This window comes from Hibiscus syriacus, unplaced genomic scaffold (genome assembly GCF_006381635.1).
Source record: "Hibiscus syriacus cultivar Baekdansim isolate YM2019G1 unplaced genomic scaffold, ASM638163v2 tig00111366_pilon, whole genome shotgun sequence".
NCBI classification, from domain to species: Eukaryota; Viridiplantae; Streptophyta; class Magnoliopsida; order Malvales; family Malvaceae; genus Hibiscus; species Hibiscus syriacus.
In genome coordinates, this window is record NW_024063071.1 from 1,126,595 (window position 1) to 1,141,864 (window position 15,270).

General features: G+C 33.5%; 2 pseudogenes; one reads left to right on the forward strand and one right to left on the reverse strand.

Annotated features, from left to right (window-relative positions):
• Window positions 1-15,270, reverse strand: part of LOC120159528 — a 30,844-nt pseudogene that overhangs the window by 11,313 nt on the left and 4,261 nt on the right.
• On the forward strand, window positions 10,055-11,744 carry LOC120159495 (annotated as a pseudogene).

The window sequence follows — 15,270 nt, forward strand, 5'->3', positions numbered from 1 at the left end:
GTAGGGTTACGTTATGCACACAGCAAAGGGAACCAACCTAAGGATATGCCTTGGGGCCTACCCAAGATATCCTTAGGTCCGTAATGACTTACAACCAGATCAGGGTTGTGCCTCTAGACTCCAGATTCCTATCCATATAAAAATCCAGTAGAAATTAGTTTTATCTGTAAATCGTAATACCTGGATCATGATCCAGTAATATGTCATATCCGTGATCATGAAATAAATCGTATATCAAATTTCCACATGTCACCATAAGTAGTCAAATGATTAACCCAATGGAGTACCTTGGGCCTGAAAGCCTACCCAAGATCCCTTAGGTCCGTAAGAAATTTCCAGCTTGATCAAGCTGTACCTCCATCTACCCATATAATATCCCGGTAAAATAGTTCGAGTATAACCAGTGAACATAAACATAATTCATAACCAGTAGTTCTGTGATTCCATAAATCAGAAACAATTTATATTTTCGATAAAACCATAATCATAAATCACTTACCATGTTGCCATGGTTCATAAACCAGTAAATCAATACTTGTACTAAACTCATTTCAAAACATATAAAACCGTCATGTAATTCATTTGGAAACACTAGAGTATACGTATATTTTTCAGAGGCATTTATCGTTACCAATAAGGACAACATGAAACTCGAGCAATTTGATCGGATTCCAGGAACAAGGTTCTATTGAGGAGAATCGATTACTAACTGATCTAGCCAGACATTTAAGGTTGATACTTTAGAATCTCATTATATTTTCGGGTGCATCAGGAAAGTGTTCCAGAATGCCCAGAGTGATTGAGCTAATAAAGGAGAAACGAAGCTTCAAGACATTTATAATCCATGTTAATCGATCGGTTTATCGAACAATTCGAACTGAACAATCTCTCAGAACTAATGCATGTCGACCCGTCAATTTACTGCCTTTTCAGAGTATTTACTCTTAATACCAACATTCTTGCAACAGTGTTCCCAAACTTATCCAATCACCTATTTAATCTTCACTCATTGAGGTTACTCATTTCGTTTATCAGTCAAGTCTATCTCGGTTACTTCGGAGCTTTCCAGATAATCCATATATTTTTGAATTTTAGATACATATTGTACTTCTGTTTAATTTAATTTGGTCTTCGTGGTTGATTTGTCTAACAAATATCCATTTCTTATTATCGAACCTAGAGTTGAGTTGAGCTGAGTACTTTCAAAATTATCATCGAACCACACTTGATAAGACGAACACGCATTCAAGTAACATCTATACATTTTAGGTACTGACATATACACTAGCATTGATTGCTCGGCTTAATATGTGATCCATAACTTTTAAGAGCAGTACCACATCCATGTTTATTTGGATTCCTTAATTAATCCAACACTTCTACTAATTTTAGGTCATAAGGGTATTTTGGTCATTATGGTGCTCAGTTTCATTCCATTCTTTTCAGAGCTCGAGGATATCCAATCATTTCTGAGCTTGGTGATATTCTTGGGTTATTTACATTACAGGGGTATTCTGGTTATTCTACAGATCCGATGTATTTCAATTATTTCCTTCCATCATGTCTTATTATATAATTCCAATTTATCATCAATTTCAATCACTTCGAACAATTCTGATAAAAGAGCACCCTGATAAATTGTTCTTCAGGTATTTACTCGTAACTCGGATATTTTCAGGTCAAGTGCCTTCTTAGATTTTTACCAACGGAATATCAAGAATTTTCTACACTAAGTCAGGATCTTAACAATCAAATTCGTACTTAATCGAGTTAAGTACAAAATCCTCAAAGTACTTACTCATTCAGGGTCAACTCGAATTATTTTACCTCTCAAGGGCATTTTCGTAATTTCTTAACTAGATAATTTCGATATTAGCTCTTAACAAAAATAATTATAATTTAAAGATCCTATGGTCAATTTCTTTGCCGAATATTCTTTGATCTTGAAATTATTCCTTAACAAACTGCTAGCATCTTGCGCAAACCCTTTTTGGCATTAAAAACCAGTTATCCAACTTTTCCAAGCAAAACTAGCATTTCTTATGCACATTTGTAATTATATCGGATCAATATATCTTTTCAGAGTTATTAATTAACTTCTAGGGACAATTCTTGTCATCCTGCAACATAAGGGTATTTTCATAATTTTACCCTACCGGAGTATTCTCATAATTTTCCATCCAAGTACCTTTAACATTTAACCTTTGATGATATAAAATATAAGTTACAAATCCAGGGCTGATTTCTTTATCACCAATCACAAACTTGTAATTTAATTCTAACAATTCATCAATCTCTTATATTAGTCATTCGATCCGTATTCAGTTACATAATTTTTACCACATTCATATAGAGTGTATAAATCATTCAAGTCCACAAAAGTGATCAACGTTATCTTATTCATGCATTTACCAATATCAACATGTTCCATAAAGCATAAAGAGATAATAAAGTATTACCTCGATTTCCGTATAATACTGATCGACCATTAAATTCCATTCGAACGCCCTTGATCTTGAAATCATCTTCTAATATTTCCTCAGATCCATATCAACAGAAATTACATAAAAACGGAGCTTAATTGTGATAAACGGATCGAATCGGGTGATAAATCAGTCAAACACAGCTTATCGGGTTTGAATTTGGCGAAACGGACTTCGGATTCGAATTCAGAACGTCGAAAACATAAAATATGACTTTTCAAAAAATTTGAAATTTTCGGTCAAAATCGAAGTCAGCGGATTTGGAAAGTCGAAAAACGTCAGGATAGGTATACTCGGTCAAAGTCAAATGTCGTTTAATGCCCGGTCAAAGCCAGTCAAAGTTTTGGTCAACTGTGGACAACGCCATATTTTAATTCATTCTTACCTCTTTTATATTTGCTTTTTCTCTCTCTTTCTCATTCTTTCTCCTGCCATTAGAGAGTGAGAAAAGCTTTTATGCAAAGAGAAAAAAATCAAACATTTGATCGTTAATTTAAAATTATTGGAGATGGAATGGGAACGAAAGAGAAAGAAGGAGAAAGAGAGAAAAAAACAAATATAAAAGAGATAAGAATTAGTAAAAAAGTTGGTCAATTTTCATCTAACATGGTGAAATAGTGGTAAACAAATTAGTTTAACATATCATATCTTCATTCTGTCACCCAGTTTAATAGCTATTAACGGTGAATGACTGATTTATTATAAATTGATAATTTTAATAATTTGTTACAACAATGTTTAATTCCACTGTCTCAGTCCAATTTACAGTTTAAATTCCATATTCTCTCAAGAATTTCACTTTACACATCATAGAAACATTCAACTACTAAGATAGAAAATATCAATTATAGTTGAACATATTTAGATGTAATAAACAACTAAAAATTTATTTATTTCTTTCCAAATGATACTACCAAAGCAAATATGTAACCCCCAGACCGATGCGGGTAGCCCGATCTGATCCGGGAAGTCACATTAGGGCCATCGGAGCGACCCACTGTAAAAATAGCGGAAAATTTAAAACTTTTTATCAGAACATGTAAACTTATAAAATCAGTTTTCACTATTTAAAAATAAAACATATTTCCAAACTCGTATATAAAATCAAAATACAATTACATGCCCCCTAATCACATGTACCATACTCTACAACAACGCCGGACGAACTCCCTTACTGAAGTCGATAGAAGCACTGATACAATTCTTTTAACCTGAAAAGGTGAGTAATAGAGTGAGCTTTGGAAAGCTCAGTAATACAGAACTACCAGATGATGCTGATGAACGTGCAGATATAGATAAATATATATTTCCTTACTGTTTCTGAACATTTACAGATTTTTATGCTGAGCAGAGATCCTACTGATATTTCAGGTGGTAACGGACAATGAGCTTTCAGTTCAGAGAAATATTTCGGATGACTGAGTTCAAGAGATCAGAATAGGTTTTCTAGTGTGTTCCCAAAAACCATGTAACTTTTTAGATCTTTTTAAAACATATATATATATACCCCCATCCGTCACAAACAAAATGTGTAGGTTCCCCAGAACTATACAACCCCGTCATGTCCAGTAAGGCCCTGAGCACACAGCCGAGGAACTGGTAAGTAAGGCCCTGAGCACACAACCGAGGAACCTCCAAGTAATCTTCCTCCAACAATACCCCCCAATAAAATATGTTCCGTCCGTAAACGGATATATCAAAAATCAAAACATAATTCAAGTCAAGTATCATATCAGAATCCAGGTCATGTATCAGATCAGAATCCATGTCAATATCAGATCAGAATCCAGGTCAGGTATCATAACAGAATTCAAATTTGAAATCAGATAAAATATTCATGTAATTAGGGAACACACCAGAGTTTACAGGTATTATTTAGAGGTACTATATCAGGCAGAGAAACACAGTTCTTCAGTATGTCGATAGAATGTTGGAATTTATAATCACTATTGGAAGAGTTCAATAACTGACAGAATCATCAGTTATTCGGAATGTGAATTATCAGGATATTATCTTATTCGGACAGTTTTCAGAAGATGTACGTAATCAGAAGGGTATTCAGAATCCTTTACATCCATGTCAATTGATCGGATAATCGAACAACTTGAGAACGAAGATTCAGAACCTTAACAATCTATGTCGACTGGTCAATTCATTTTCCTTCTAGGGTATTTACTCTTTAATACCACAAATTCTTATCCGTAGACCATTTTCGGAATCATCGCTGAATAAATCTTCCAATGTCTTTATTTCATTTTCACGCTTCCACTGTATCATGAAATGCTGACGTACTTGATTAATTTGTTCATAACCCATTGTAATTGTACACTACGTAAACTCATCAGAGTTTCCAGACTTATCCAAATCACTTATTAAATCCTCAGTCATTGAGGTTACCTAGTTCATTTAGCAGTCATGTACATTCCAGTTACTTCAGGATTTTCCAGAGTAATTCAATCGTTCCTGAATTTCAGATACATGTTGTACTTTCATTCTATTCAATTTGGTATTCGTGGTTGATTTGTCGAACAAACGTCCAATTCTTAGTACTAAATACGATCTAGAGCTGAGCTGAGCTGAATACTTCCAAAATTTATCATCGAGCCAAACTTGAGAAGACGAACACATGTTCCAGTAATATCTATGCCATTCAGGTATTGACATAGCTTTAGGGTTGATCTACTCACTTAATTATTTTCTATTACCTTTAAAGGTAGTCCAATATCTATGCTTACTTGGATTCCTTAATTAATCCAAGACATTTACTTAATATAGACCATAAGGGTATTTTGGTCATTTTGGTTTTCAGTTTTATTCCAATCATAACAGAGCTCGAAGATATCCAATCATTCTTGAGCTTGGTGGTATTCTTAGGTCATTTCCATTACAAGGGTATTTTGGTCATTTTATAGATTCATCATATTTCAATCATTTCCTTCCGTCTGATCTTACTATTAAATTCAATCTTATTATTTATTTCAGTCATTTCGAACAATTCTGACAACAGAACACCCCCGACAAATTGTTCTTCAGGTATTTACTCATAACTCGGATATTTTCGGTCAAGTGCCTTCTCAAATTTTACAAACGCAATATTATGAATTTTTCTTTACAAAGATAGAATATTAATAATTAAATTTGTACTTAATCAAGTTAAGTACAAATCCTCAAAGTACTTTCTCCTTCAGGGTAAACTCTGACTATTTTACCTCTCAAGGGAATTTTCGTAATTACTTAACCAGATAATTTCGATATTAGCTCTTAACGAAAATAATATAATATAGAGATCCTATGATTAATTGCTTCCTCGAACATTCTTTGATCTTGAAATGATTCCTTAAAAGACTTCTAGTATCTAGCATAAACCTTCTTGGGGTTAAAAATCGGTTATCCATAATTTCCAAGTAAAACTAACATTTCTTATGCACATCAATAGTTTTAGCAGATCAATAATTCTTTTCAGATTTATTAATCCACTTCTAGAGACAATTCTTGTCATTTTCCAACATAAGGGTAATTTAGTAATTTTACCTAATCGAAATATTCTCATAATTTATCATCTAAGTACCTTTAATGAGATAAATTATAATCTACAATCCATGGTTGATTCTTTTATCACTTAATTCCAGAACTTGTAATTTAATTCCAACTGTCCTCCAATTTCTTATAATAGTCATCTGAGCTATATTCAGTTATCTACTTTCTACCGTATTCGTATCTAGTGTAGATCTTCATTAATTACACATATGAGACCAAACATTTCCATTCATGCATTTACCAATACCAACATGTTCTATAAAGCATAAAGAGGTAGTAAAGTATTACCTCGATTTTCGTGCAATATTGATCGACCATAAAAATTCCATTCGAACGCCTTTGATCTTCAATTCAACTTCCAATAATTCCTCAGATACATATCAACATAAATTATATCAGAAACGGAGCTTAATTGCGACAAACGGATCGGATCGAGTGATAAATTAGTGAAAAATAGCTTACCGGGTTCGAATTTGGTGAAACAGACTTCGGATTCGGATTCAGGACGTTGAAAGCATAAAATATGACTTTTCGGAAATTTGAAAATTTTGGTCAAAATCAAAGTCAACGAGTTTGACCGGCAATTTCGAGGCCTACGAGTTCGAATTTTGAAAAACAGACAGCGGAATCGGATTTGGAACGTCGAAAAATGTCAGGATAGGCATAATCGGTCGAAGTCAAAGGTCGTTTAATGCCTGGTCAAAGCCGGTCAAAGTTTTGGTCAACGCCGGTCAATGGTCAACGGGTCAACGGGTCGGGTCAACGGGTTGGGTCGGGTCAACGGGTCGGGTCAACAGGTCGGGTAAACGGGTCGGGTCGGGTTATGACTGGTCAACTATGCACCAAAACCGGTGGTGGCGCATGGGGGCGCGTGAACAGTGCTAAATTCCCGAAAAATTCCTAAAAATTATTTTGAGCGATTTTGAGATACTTACAAAGCTCGGTTCATAATTTTGAACGGCGGAGAGCTCAATTTCAACGAATCAGAAACTTTGACCGCTTCACCTCCTCACGCACCGCCGTCGACGGAGACCAAGGATGACACCGGCATACTCCCAACGATGCAAGGAACACGATGGTGCGGGAGGTGTCGTAAACGGATGACCCGATCGTCGTGAATCGATGAAAAACCAACTAAAATCGAGTTATTACCGACGGTACTTCCTACTGAAATTAACGACGAACGGTGACGATTCACGACGAAAGGTTTGAGGGGTTTTGTTCCTCGATTAACAACGAACACGATGGTGGTTTCGACTCGTCGATCGAAGGTCAGACAGGCGAGTAGATCGGAGTTGAAAGTTAGTTGATCGGAGAGGGAAAACTGAGAAAATCTCAGCTGAACCTGCGTACGGGGGATTTATAATTCAACATATAAAAAAATGGTTAAATCATGGGTTTAGCCACTGAATTTCATGTACTTCTTAAAACGGTCTCCCAACTTTGAAATCTTACAATTTAATCCACCATTTCTTTCAAAATACCAATTAAATCCACCAGTTTATAATTTCTTAAATTTAGCCTCTATATTGGGGTGTTACAAAATAACTAAGCGGGGATGACTGAAAAGAGAGAAAACGGGTAAAAGGACAGAAAACCTTCGAGAGAGCTAGAGTTTGAGGACGTTTTTGGAAACGGAGACGACTTCAGGGCCGATACCATCACTGGGAAGGAGAGTGATGTTGTAGCGTTGGGGGATTACGGCAGGCGCCTGATCCTGGTCGGTCTAGGAGACTGTTTGGCAATTGGTTTAAGATTAAAAGGAGCAAGGGAGCAGACATTGAGGAGAGGATAAGCAGACATTTTAGGACGAGAAATGAAAGTGAAAATAAGGGTAACATTAGGGAAATGTTGACGTTAAAAATCTGACAAAAAATTGAAGTGATGAAGTGAAAATTTTACTAAAGGGAAGGGACTAAAATAAATATTAAACCTTGACTAATAATATAACTCATGTGTCAAATTATTATGATAAAGGCAAACCTAGGGCACAAACAAGTTGGCGTATTTTAATGGATCATAGTTTCTTAATTTATTAATTATTCATTCATTAGGAATAAAATTTCTATGGGTTCCATTCTTTATAAATTTAACCTTCAAAATTATTCTTTCATACTTCAGTTATGTTATCGGGTCATTAAATTTTAACGACACAATGATGTTGAAAAAACTTTCATTCAATGTGATGATGTGGAAAAAATGACGTAATTTTAACATGACTATCGATGTCAGAAATCACGTCGTTCTAGGCACTAAATTTTATGGGTGGATTGATTTTACCACTAAATTTTAAAAAGATTATGTTTTTGGCACTAAATTTTTCAGATCGACGTTGATAGCCAATAGTTGTCTGTCAACGATCGTCTTTTTATTGCAAGATAAATATCAAAACGTTCGCATTTCTGTCCTCTTTCTTCTCATAATATTGGTTTTCCATGAAATCCACTCAAATACGATAAAAATCATTTAAAGGTTACATGTGCTAATACTCTGATCTCCTTTGATGGTCGTTTGATAAGACTAGTTTTGAGTTATGTTGTTCATCTTCTCAAAATAATACTTCTCACTGTTCGAATTTTCAAACAAACCCCTCAAATCTAAAAAAGTCCCAAAATCACTAAAAATGATGGTTCTTTGTTTAATTTCGTTGATTTTGAGTGAGTTTCGTGAAAACCCAGTCTTAGGAGAAGAAATTAGTACTGATCTTGTCGTGAAAGATGGCAGTGACAGACGATGATTGGTTGTCGATAGTTGTCAAAAAATTATCGTGCCAAAAACTAATATGTTTAAAAATTTAGTGACAAAATCGATGCATCTTTAAAGTTTAGTGCCTAAAATGACATCGTTAAACCTCAAGAGTCGCACTAAAATAATTTTGTTTAGTCCATATCATCACATCGTTTGAATTTTAATGGTATAATGATATAATTGAAGTCAAAATTAAAATTTAGTACTCTAATTAAAAAAATTAAAGTTTAATATCTAAAATTTAATAGTATATAATTTAATCTACCCATAAATAAAGTAAATTTCTTATAATTTTAGGACTCATGACATTCAGAAAAAGGACCGACAATATCAAAGTCAAAAATGGTTGGGGTGGAATTAAATTCATCGTCCTTTATCTTTATTTAAAAATTTATATATTTTTCCTAAGAAAATACATATTTGTATCTTCTTTAATTGATATCTCGTGAAAATCGAGTTCTAAAATATGTTTAAATTTAATTGTATCATCCAATTTTTAAATAGTTTAGATATAAAAAATATATAATTTTTAGTACGTTTAGATAATTTTATATATTAATATATTGTCATAATATTTTCAGTTATTTTATTTTATTCATATTACAGTGAGAAAAACTCATATCGATTTAAAAAATTGATTTTTTAGTAATCAGTAAATTTTAAAATTTTAGTGGAGTTTCTCAACTATGTCTGATATATATATATATATATATATATATATATATTGCATATATCGTATATAGTTATAAAAGTCATTTAAATTGAAATCAATTGATATCATAATATTATAAATATTTATGATTAAATTTTAACATAAACTCGAACAATTTGATTAACTTAAGACTCATCAATTCGATTAACTTAAAAATATTTGACTTAACACGGCTCGATCGAATATCATCCATAGTGCGCATCATGTTTAATATAATCGTTGACATTGTATTTAAAATTAACAGTCTCTTTTGAAAGAATTTTATTTTTCCCTTGGAAAAGTCATGAGGAGCTTGGAGAAGAAGGAACAGAAAAGTCAAAGTTGAAAACATGTATTAGAATTATATTAGACCCTCCTTTGAAATGGTCAGCAAAACACCCATACATAAATATGGTGATGCATCTCAATCCAAAGCAAGAATTTCTGGGTTTTACCTATTACCTCACAACCTATTCATCAACACAGATTCTGCAAATTTTTTCAACAAGATCTTCCAAAAAAAACAAAACCCACCATCAAAACCAATTTCCCATACATAATTTCACAAAAAAAAAAGTCGACCCAAAGGAGAACGATGAAAAGTAAGAACCTTCTATCCACACTAGGCTCCATAGCAGCTGCATCAATGGTGATTCGGACCATTGTCAATGATTTCCTTCCTCCACAAGTCATGAACTACTTCTCCTGCAAGTTAGAGAATCTATCTCACCATTTCACTTCTCAGATAACAATTGTGATTGAAGAATTCAGAGGGCTTGCTGTCAACCAAGTGTTTGAAGCTGTTGATATCTACTTGGGAAGCAAAACTGCAGCCCCATCTATCCAGAGAGTTAAGGTGGGAAAATCTGAGAAGGATAACAAGTTAGCTTTATCCATGGATCGAGGTGGGATTTTGGTTGATGTTTTCGAGAAAGTGGAGATGAAGTGGCAACTGGTTTGTTCACCAGTTGACTCAGTTCCTTCTCGGAATCAGAACAATGGTGGGGATCTTAATTCATCTCTAAGATCAGAAGTTAGACGATATGAGCTGAGTTTTCACAAGAGAAACAAAGATTTAGTGATCGATTCGTACTTGCCTTATGTTTTAGAAAGAGCAAAGTTGATGACAGAAGAGAAAAAGATGATAAATCTTCACACAGTTGTTTATGGAAGATGGGATGTGGAAGAGATCAAACTCAAACACCCAATGACATTCAACACACTGGCTATGGATTCCGAGCTCAAAAGGGCTGTAATGGTGGATCTTCAACACTTTACAAATGGGGAAGAATACTACAAAAGAGTAGGCAAAGCCTGGAAACGTGGATATCTGTTGTACGGTCCTCCAGGGACAGGCAAATCAAGCTTGATAGCAGCGATGGCTAATTACTTGAAATATGACATCTATGACTTGGATCTCACCGACGTCCATACTAACTCGGATCTTCGATTTTTGTTGCTCACCATGCCAAGTCGATCCATACTCATCATCGAGACATTGACTGCTCGATCAAGCTACAAAATCGAGAATCGGAGACAGAGTCCGATGGAAATCAAGGTGACAATCAAGTGACACTGTCTAGACTCTTGAATTGCATTGATGGACTTTGGTCATGCTGCGGCGAAGAACGCATTATAATCTTCACTACGAACCATAAAGAACGGTTAGACCCGGCATTGGTGCGACCGGGTCGGATGGACATGCATATTCACATGTCGTACTGCAATGTATCCATATTCAAGCAACTTGCCTTCAACTATTTCGGTATCGGCAACGATGGTGTTTTCGAGCAGATTGAGAGGATGTTAGAGGAGGTAAATGTCAGCCCTGCGGAAGTAGCTGGGGAGTTGATGAAGAAGAACTGGAATAGAGAGGCTGCCTTTCAAGGCTTACTCCAATTCCTACATGAAAAAAGTAATAAGAACAACAGTTAGTTCATTAATCATTGTCGCAAATTAATATTTAGAAATTTAAGTTGGCATTCATATTTACCGAAGGATTTACAAGTTTATGAACTACTTTCTAGAATGCTTGCTTGAATGTCATACTGATTATCAAAATTTTGACAGAAGAAAGACATCTAAAATGTGAGGAAGAGATACTCATCGTACCACCATTTGCTGAGTCGCCGCAGTTTCCCTCCAGTCAGTCAAATCGTGGGCGTTGGAGATCGGGGAGAAGAGGACGTGGTCGCCGCCGTGGTTGAAACAATTATCAGTACTCCTAAAAAACGTGACTATTGACGTTTATCGGTTTGTGATCTAGTTATATCTTACGAGTGTGTATCAATGTCGTAATGGTGATAGAAAATTTAAAATGTTATTTTTATTTATGATACAACGACTGTACGTGTTGAAGACACGTGAATACGAACCAAATAGAATCAAGAGGACAACAACAACAACATATGTGTTGGGTGTTCACAGTTACAAAAGTTGTATGTCGGTCGAGTTTTTCATCTTCTCCTCCACTTGTAGGGATGGCAAACGGGCGGTTCGGGTACGGATACCCCATCCCCCATCCCCATACCCACCTACTATTTTTCAATCCACCACCCGCCCACCACCCATGATGGGTACAAATTTTCAAATCCACAGCCGCCCACACGGGTATATTTTCAAATTCATCCCCACACCCACTACCCACTAGCGACATACCCATATAGACCAGCCTGACAACAAACTAATGAGATGTTGGAGTTGGTTCCCAGACAGTTCGTGATGGGGTAGCAGCGCATGCTTCAATTTGTCAGAGGAGTGGCTCTACGAATGTTATGGAGACAAATTGTAGGGAGCATGTAGTCGCAGAGCTGGATTGTTGTGTTGCTTTCGATGTTAATGCTCATAGTGCGCCTAATATGGGTTTTGAGGGGCTAAAGAACATGTAAACTGCTGCTTTTGATGTTAATGCTTATAGTACGACTAATTTGTGTTTGGATGGGCAGTATGAGCTAAAGAACATGGAAAGTGACGTGGTTAGTGGGATTATGGGTTTAATCAAAGAGCTGAATATTTCCCTAATTAAATACCAGATTAAAGACTAAATATCTTTAATATTTAATTAAATTATATGTTATATATTATATAATATTAAAATTTATAAATTAGTCTCTAAAATTACACCTAAATTCATAATGGTCCAAAATTTAATAGATATTTAGCTGGGCGGGCGGATGCGGGGCGGGTAATGTCTCAAACCCATTACCCGCCCACCACCCACGACGAGTACCACTTTATAAATTCACACCCGCCCACTACCCGCTAAAATTATACCCATCCCCGCTCCAATTGGAGCGGATGCGATGCGGAATCCACAAAAAAGTACTCGTTTGCCATCCCTATCCACTTGTGATTCCTTTTTTTAGAAATTATTCTCGGGATTTGATTTTAAAAATAGGCTTTTCTTAGGGATCGAGGTCTTTTTAAAGAGTAGTAAACGTGGTCAGAATATTGTCTCGCATAGTTAAAAGTGTTAAGTCAATTAATTTAACATGTTATGTCAACGTTTTATCGTTTCGTTATCTCAATAATGATTGGTGACGGTCATGTGATAATTTTTTTTATAAAATGATAACATCACGCCAACAACCAAATCATTACTTTTAAAATTTTAATATTAAAAAAAATTACTTATATTTTGATGACCATTTAATTTAATTTTTTTTCTCCATTGTGATAAAAGATCTGTTTGTAAGTATTGTTAGCAAGTACTTTCAAGATTTTAGCACTTGATCTTTTAAGTATCGTAGTCGGGAATGGATTTTATTTTATAAAAAAATAAAGAGGTAAAAGTATAAAAAATATGGATGGTCACATTGATTGATTGACAGATGCATGTGTAATGTTTATTCTAAAATTTAAATTATTTTTATTTATTATTTATTTTATTAATTGTGTTTAATATAAACTCTGAAATTAATTTTATTTTAAATTTTTTATATTATTAATATATATATGTTCACCTTAAAAAATATTTTTAATGTGCCAATAGATAATTGAAACCATTCCATTCTATCAATCACTAATTTTAAATATATATGTTTATTCTCTTTATATTATCCACATTACATACACAAGAATATTATAAATTATAATATTATATAATTTATTTATCATAAATTTATTTAATAATAATACATTTTATAAATAATGTTAATAAAAAGATCTCAGTAGTAAAAGATAGTGTTATTCTCTTTAGAAATATCAAATTCTAGTGATTGTATCCATAAAATATTTATGTAATATTAATAATTAACTTTTTAAACATATATTATTTTGTAATCATTTAAATTATTAAAAATAAAAAACTAACCAGGTTCTCTAAACTAGGTATAATCCTTCCACCATCTAAATTAGAGGTGACAATACTTAAACCAATTACATATTAGGTTCACATCTTCATCATACCAATTTATATACCCAACAAAATAAAAGAGGTTTCCAATAATTTTCTATTTGATGCATAAATTAAACATTCTTAATAATTAAGGGATGATTATTATCTTTAAAGATTATGAGTTTGAGTATATTATTTATAAAGATATTTAAATATTCATTATTAATAATTAATAATTTTTCGAATAAATACTATTTTATAATTACTTTTAACTAATAGAAAAACAATTTTCCCCTCGAGGATACCTTAGTTCACAAATATTGGTATTCATGCTACAAATAGAGGAGGCAAAAATAGACACGTGTGAAACGTATATAACCCCTTTGCCCTAAACCAAACAACACGAGATGGAAAAATGACAGAACATAACACGGCTTGTTATGCATCATAATAGTCATATACTTACATGATCATATACATGTCAGCATGAATAATCTGACTTCGTGAATGAAGAGCAACGTAATATTTGTTTTTGGAAAACTACACTTTCTGAATTTTAACTTTTGATTTTTTATTTTATTTTGATAATTTAATTATTATTATTTTTCAAAATCATGCTTAATGTTATATTTTGATTTCATTAACTATTAATAATTGAAATTTAAAGAATCCACAAAACATCTTTTTAATTCGAAATATTCAAACAAATATATCAAATTTAAGGAAAATTCAATAACCAAATTCATCAACAAATTCAACACATTTTCCCAACATACAAAATTACAAACGGTCATACTTTTTGGTTAATTCATCGATCATTTATGTAACCTAATGTAGTATTTTTGGATTTATTAATTATTCTAGACTTGATTTGAACATAAAAATATTTTGATTTTGATTTTTTTAAATAATAATTTAAATTAAATTATGTTAACATTAAAATTTATAACATTAACCCAATTTTTAAAATTTTATCTCAACCTCCAACAAAATATTCTTAACACTATCTACAAGTATCAATTTAAACTCTAAAGTCAATTGGAATCATGATGTTTAATATTGTATCGGTACTGATCATATAAAATTTAAAATTATATTAAATAGTTTGAATTCTATTTCAGTAAAAAAAAAACTGACGTGTTTTTTACTCTGTTTTGAAAACTGAACCGGACCAGTCGGTTCAATCGGGAACCGTTGCTTAGTCCGGTTCAATCTAAACCTGTTGAACCGCTATTAATGAACCGGCCAGAACCGCTGAACCGTTCGAACCGGACCGGCTGAAACCGGAAAAAACCGGGAAAAACCGGGATTTTTGTTTTTTTTTAAAAAAAAATTAAACCAAACAACGTCATTTGTTAAACGAGCCAAGTCGAACTCGAGTATTGTTGAGCTCGACTCGAATTTGAAAACTTTAAAAGTAAACTCAACTCAACTCAAACTCACAAGCTAAAAATTATCAAGTTCAACTCAAACTC